The sequence below is a fragment of the Panthera uncia genome, chromosome X, assembly GCF_023721935.1.
Source record: "Panthera uncia isolate 11264 chromosome X, Puncia_PCG_1.0, whole genome shotgun sequence".
Taxonomy (NCBI): Eukaryota; Metazoa; Chordata; class Mammalia; order Carnivora; family Felidae; genus Panthera; species Panthera uncia.
The window spans coordinates 12,751,950-12,758,166 of record NC_064817.1 but is presented as its reverse complement, the minus strand read 5'-3'; positions in this window follow the sequence as shown (position 1 = coordinate 12,758,166).

Sequence of the window (6,217 nt, the reverse complement as noted above, 5' to 3'; positions counted from 1 at the left end):
CCCAAACTGGTTCTGGACTTCACCCTTTTATTTCAGGTCATAAGGCCAGGGTCTTCCTTTCCATATCATTTCCCAGACTTTCCTAAATGTTTAATATCATCTCAGACTCAAGTTTCGTTTCTCCTTGAGCATTTTAGGGTAGAAAGCTAAGACCCAAGGCAGTATGGAGTACAAGCTTGGGCACCATCACTTACTAGTTAAGTGACCTTTAGTAGTTTTCTTCATCTATTTAAGTCTCAGTTCCCTCATCTGTAAAGTGAGATAGTTGTGGTGATTAAATAAGACAATGTACACAAATTGCCTAGCAAAGAGCCTGCCACATAGGTGTTCAATAAATGATAATAATGATGATAATAGATAAGTTTATTGGATGCTTACTATAATGTCAGGTACTCTATTAAGCATGTTACAGACAACCCATTTAACCAAACATATTTCCTTTTTGTTATAGGTTGCAAAAATGGCCATGATTCTTTGCAGCTTCTATATCTCCACTCTTTGATTCTGGGTATAGGCCAATATAATGTAACAGAAAACACATTATGCGAGTCCTGAGATTGGGCCTCAATAGACTCTGCAGGCTTCTCCTCTTGCTCTACTGGAGGGTGAGAGACAAATGGAGCAAAGACATGCTTTCCCAGCTAAAGCCATCCTAGACCAACCAGTCCCCAGCCAACACAGCAACTGGCCATATTTGCATGAGTGAGCCCAGTCAGGTGATCAGCTGAGCCTTAGATCAGCACAACTGCCTAGCTGATCCTATCCCAAGTTGCGGCCCCACAGAACTGTGAACTAAATACAGTATTGTTGTTTTAAACCACTATGTTTTGTGATGGCGTGTAATGCAGCAATAAGTGATACACTTTTCTTCTTGAGTATACACCTAGAGACTATATTTCCCATACCCCCTTGCTCCCAGATTGGCCACGTGACTAGTTCTTCCCAATTAAGCGTGAGTGAAAAGTGGCGTGCGTCACTTTCACGACAAAGTGGTTTAGGAGCTAGTATACCTTCGTACTGTTTCCTCCTCTGTTGACTGGATGCAGGGGTTCTAGCAGAGGGCTTCAAGGTCTTAGGAGATGTTAAGCCAGAATATGGAAAGAACCTGGGTCCCTGAATCACCACCACATGGAGGACAGCCACACACCAAAGAAGAACATCCATTTGGACTCCATGATCAAGTGATAAACTTCAATTGTGTTAAACCACTGAAGTATGAAGGTGTCTCTGTGGTAGTTAGCAGTAGCTTAACTAGCACACAGGGATTATATAATTAAATTATTCCCATTTTCCAATGAATAAACTGAGGTAAAAAGAAATTAAGGTAGTAAGGGTTGGAATATGAACCCAGGCTGTCTGATTCATAGCAACTCCACATCTTATCTCCCCAAGGTAGTTGTAATAGTCATTATTGTTAATATTCCTGGAGGTTTTAATCTATCTGAATGGTGAATTACTTTGCAGAGACACAACAGTGCAAGCCTTTGTCATTTCTTGCCCTTCTCTCATTCCCCAAACTGCATAGGCTTTGAGGTTGGTGTGGAGGGAAGAATTTATATCATTGTTTCCATCTCTTCAGACTCCGGCTGCCCAGCCTGTCTGTCACAGAGAATGGCCTGAAGTGTTTGCACCTCTAGGACTTCTCACTAATGAGGAAGCTGCCTTCCTCTAGAGCTTGCTGCAGAGCTCTGGGTCCACCACAGGCTGCACACTCTTCTGCAATTCAGCCTTCTCCCTTGGTTCCCCATGCCTCTCACCTTGTTTACACCATAGCCTCTCCTTAGTATCACAAGGGTCAGTGAAGTGGCGGGGACAAAGAAATGTCTGTTCCTTGCACGTTCATTCAACAACTACTGAACACCTATTATGTGCCATTTACTGTGCTGGGCACTGGGAATATGATGATGGGGAAAACTGACAGAATCCCTGCCATCACCAAGCTTCTATCTGAGGGAAAAAGGAAAAGGAGTAGTTAGCATGTTGACAGAGGTGTGAATCTGCTTAGATGTAAATGAATATCCCTAACAGAAGAGTGATGGTGTATATGGTGATTATTTTGCCAACATCTAGGGTGGCAGTTCTTCAATTTAGCTTGTATGAGAATCATCCAGAGAGCTTAAAAAGCACACTACAGCCAAAGTATGGAAAGAGCCCAAATGTCCATCGATGGATGAATGGATAAAGAACATGTGGTATACATATATACAATGGAGTATTACTCAGCAATCAAAAAGAATGAAATCTTGCCATTTGCAACTACATGGATGGAACTGGAGGGTATTATGCTAAGTGAAATTAGTCAGTCAGAGAAAGACAAAAATTATATGACTTCACTCATATGAGGACTTTAAGAGACAAAACAGATTAACATAAGGGAAAGGAAACAAAAATAATATAAAAACAAGGAGGGGGACAAAACAGAAGAGACTCACAAATATGGAGAACAAACTGAGGGTTACTGGAGGGGTTGTGGGAGGGGGGATGGGTAAGGGCCTAAATGGGTTAGGGGCACTAAGGAATCTACTCCTGAGATCATTGTTGCACTATATGCTAACTGACTTGGATATAAATTTTTTAAAAATTAAGGAAAAAAAATAAAAATAATAATTTTTTTAAAAACACACTATAGGTCCTTGTCCTCAGAGGTTTTGATCTGGAAGATCAGGAGTATGGATTCAGGAATCTGCATTTAATTTTTTTTAATGTTTATTTTTGAGAGAGAGACAGAGTATAAGCAGGGGAGGGGCAGAGAGAGAGAGAGAGGGAGAGAGAGAGAGAGAGAGAGACAGACAGACAGACAGAATCTGAATCAGGCTCCAGGCTTTGAGCTTTCAGCATAGAGCCCAACTCAGGGCTCAAACTCACAAACCAGGAGATTATGACCTGAGCTGAAGTTGGACACTCAACCAACTGAGCTGCCCCAGGAATCTGCATTTTTAACAAACCCACTGGGAGATTCTAATTCAGATGGTATTTTTAAAATTTTTTTTTAATGTTTATTTATTTATTTTTGAGAGAGAGATAGTGAGCAGGGGAGCAGCAGAGCGAGAGGGAGACAGAGAATCCCAAGCAGGCTCCACGCTATCGGCATGGAGCCTGATACAGGGCTTGAACTCACGAACCTGGAGATCATGACCTAAGCTGAAATCAAGTCAGATGCTTAATCAACCGAGCCACCCAGGCACCCCCAGATGGTCCTTTGAGAAACTCTACTCAATGGTAAGGTGTGGCATTCCCATAGAACTTCATGTATGTGGTACCAGAACTCAGGGGCAGATCTAGGCAAGGCCTCTGAAGCCAAAGGCTGGGGGCACTGGGGAGCAACATGATGGTGCATCGAACCACTAGCAAGTCAGCACCACAGAATGCCCAGAAGAACAGAGAACAAAGAATCCAATTAAATCCATTGAGTCCCCATGAAAAGACAGAGAGAAAGGGCAACTGTCATCACTAAAGTGACAAATAACATGCTGAATGTGAGTACTTTGCCTGAATTAAGTTAGCAGAAGGCTTTCAGGGAAGCAGCTTGTGGGAACACATTAAAATAGCACAAGAGACTGAAGCACTTTATGGGAAACTCAGATTTTTCTTACCTTAAATCAAATATTCATTGAAAGGAAGAATTCATACCCAAAACAAGCAGCACTGAATTGTTTCAAGAAGAGGCGCCAGTTACAGCTGTGTCCCTAGCCAAGGCCCCGCTAGGTAAGCAGATCAACTGTCTTCTAGTAAGAGATTCGGTTCCTGACGACACAACAAGGACACGTGGGTAGAAATTACAGGAAGGCACAGTTCAGCTTGCTGTGAGGAAGAACTTTTGAATAAGTTAAAAACGGAATAGGCTGCCTTTTGAAGCTGTAAACTGTCTGTTATTTGAAGAATTCAAGCCAAGCCTAGATGTACTGCTGTGTATTTACCAGGCTCTCTTTGTATCTAGTGATACAAAGACCAAGATTAAGACACAGTCCTTGGCCTCCATGAACTCATACTCTAGTGGGGGAGGCAGACAAATAAGCCCACAATTGTACCATGCATGGTACAATGACAGCATGACTCCAGGATACCTGAGTACTGCAAAAGCCTAAGGGAGGAGGTGGTGGCTCAGATGGAAAGGTCGGGGAAGGCCTCCTAGAGGATGTGACATGAGATTTGAATACTAAGCCACTCAAAGAAGAAAGAATGGCATTCCGGGCAGATGGAACAGCATATGTGAGGGCATGGAGGCAGGAAGCAGCATTATAGGGAGGAGAAAAGACCGACGTTCGATAGGCTACAGTGCAGGGTACTGCAGGGGGGAGGTAGGGCAAAAGGCTAGGGAGGCAGGCACAGATCAGATGCTGAGGAATCTCTGGGCTAAGATGAGAGGTTATCTTGAAAATGGTGAGGGGCCATTGGAGGTTGATACACATGACTTCTCTTTTTTTATTTAAAAATATGTTTAATGTTTATTTATTTTTGAGAGAGAGAGAGAGAGAGAGAGAGAGGAGGTGAGGCAGAGAGAGAGGGAGACATGGAATCTCAAGCAGGCTCCAGGCTCTGAGCTGTCAATACAGAGCCAGAAGCGGGGCTTGAATGACACTGGGCTTCAACTCATAAACTACAAGATCACGACCTGAGCTAAAGTCCAACACTTAAGCGACTGAGCCATCCAGGAGCCCTGACACACATGACTTCTAAAGCCCTTTTCAATCAAAAATTCTTTGAGTCTAGACAACTATTTGTTTCTTCTAAGATTACTTTATAAATTGGTAACGTATATAAAAGCGATGCAGTTTTAGTCACAAACATTTATAGGATCTTGGTATGTGAATGATGTGATATTTTAAATCAGTAGAGAAAGAAGACACTATTAATAAATAGTGTTGGGACAACTGGCTAGCCATAAGGCGAAGGATCAATTTAGATATATACATCCATCCATCATGCACAAGCATAAACTACAAATGGATCAGTGATCTAAATGTAAAAGAAAAAAAGATGAAACCATAGAAGTGCTAGGAGAAAACATAAGCACATTCCTCTATAATGTGGGTGTGGAGAGGCTTTTTAACTATGCTTTAAAATCCAGAGGCAATAAAAGAAAAGTTTGACCAACGATTACTTAAAAATAGACTTTGCATAATCAAAAACACTATAAACAAAGTCAAAAGACAACTGATAAATGGAGAGAACAATTCTCAAATATACCACAGAAAACACATTAATATTCCTAACATATAAATAACTCTTAAAAATGGAAGGACAAGGCCTTGGGGGGAAAGGTAGAATAAAGAGTTATTGCTTTATGGTTACAGACTTTCTATTTGGGGTGATGGAAAAGTTCTGGAAATAGTGGTGATGGTCATACAACACTGTGGATATACTTAATGCCACTGACTTATACACTTAAAAACTGATAAAACATCAAGTGTTATATATTTATATTTATATTTATATTTATATTTATATTTATATTTATATTTATATTTATATTTCAAGCATCCAACTTCTGCTCAGGTCATGATCTTGCGGTCCGTGGGTTTAAGCCCTGCGTCGGGCTCTGTGCTGACAGCGACAGCTCAGAGCCTGGAGCTTGCTTCGGATTCTGTGTCTCCTTCTCTCTCTGTTCCTCCCCCAATCACTCTCTGTCTCTCTCAAAAACAAACATTTAAAAAAATTTTTAAATGGACCTTAAACATAAGAAATATCATTCATAATTAGAGAAATACAAAAATAAAGCAACATTAAGATATCATCTCTCACCTACCTGACTGGTAAAACTGTAAAAGTATGACAACAAAGTGTGTTGGCAAGGCTGTGAGGAAACAGGCAGTCTCATACATTCTTGGTGGAAATGTAAACTAGCACAACCCCTCTGGAGGGAAGTTTAACAATATGTACAGAATGATATATGCAAGTTATCTTTTGACCCACCGTTATCTGTTCTAGGAAATGTATACAACAATACAATTATACATATGCACAAGATTATTTATTGTGGCAACACTTATAATTGTAAAATACCAGAAACAAACTAAATGCTGACAATGGAAGAGTGATGGAGTAAATAAATGAACCATCCACACAATGGAGTAGTATATGCAACTGTAAAGAACCAATGAGGAAGATATCTATGAACTGATAGGGAGTGAGTTTGAAGACATCACGCCAAGTGGAAAAAAAACAGTGCAAAAGATGACCCATATTATGCTCCCCTTCATGTGAGAAAGAAGGGGAT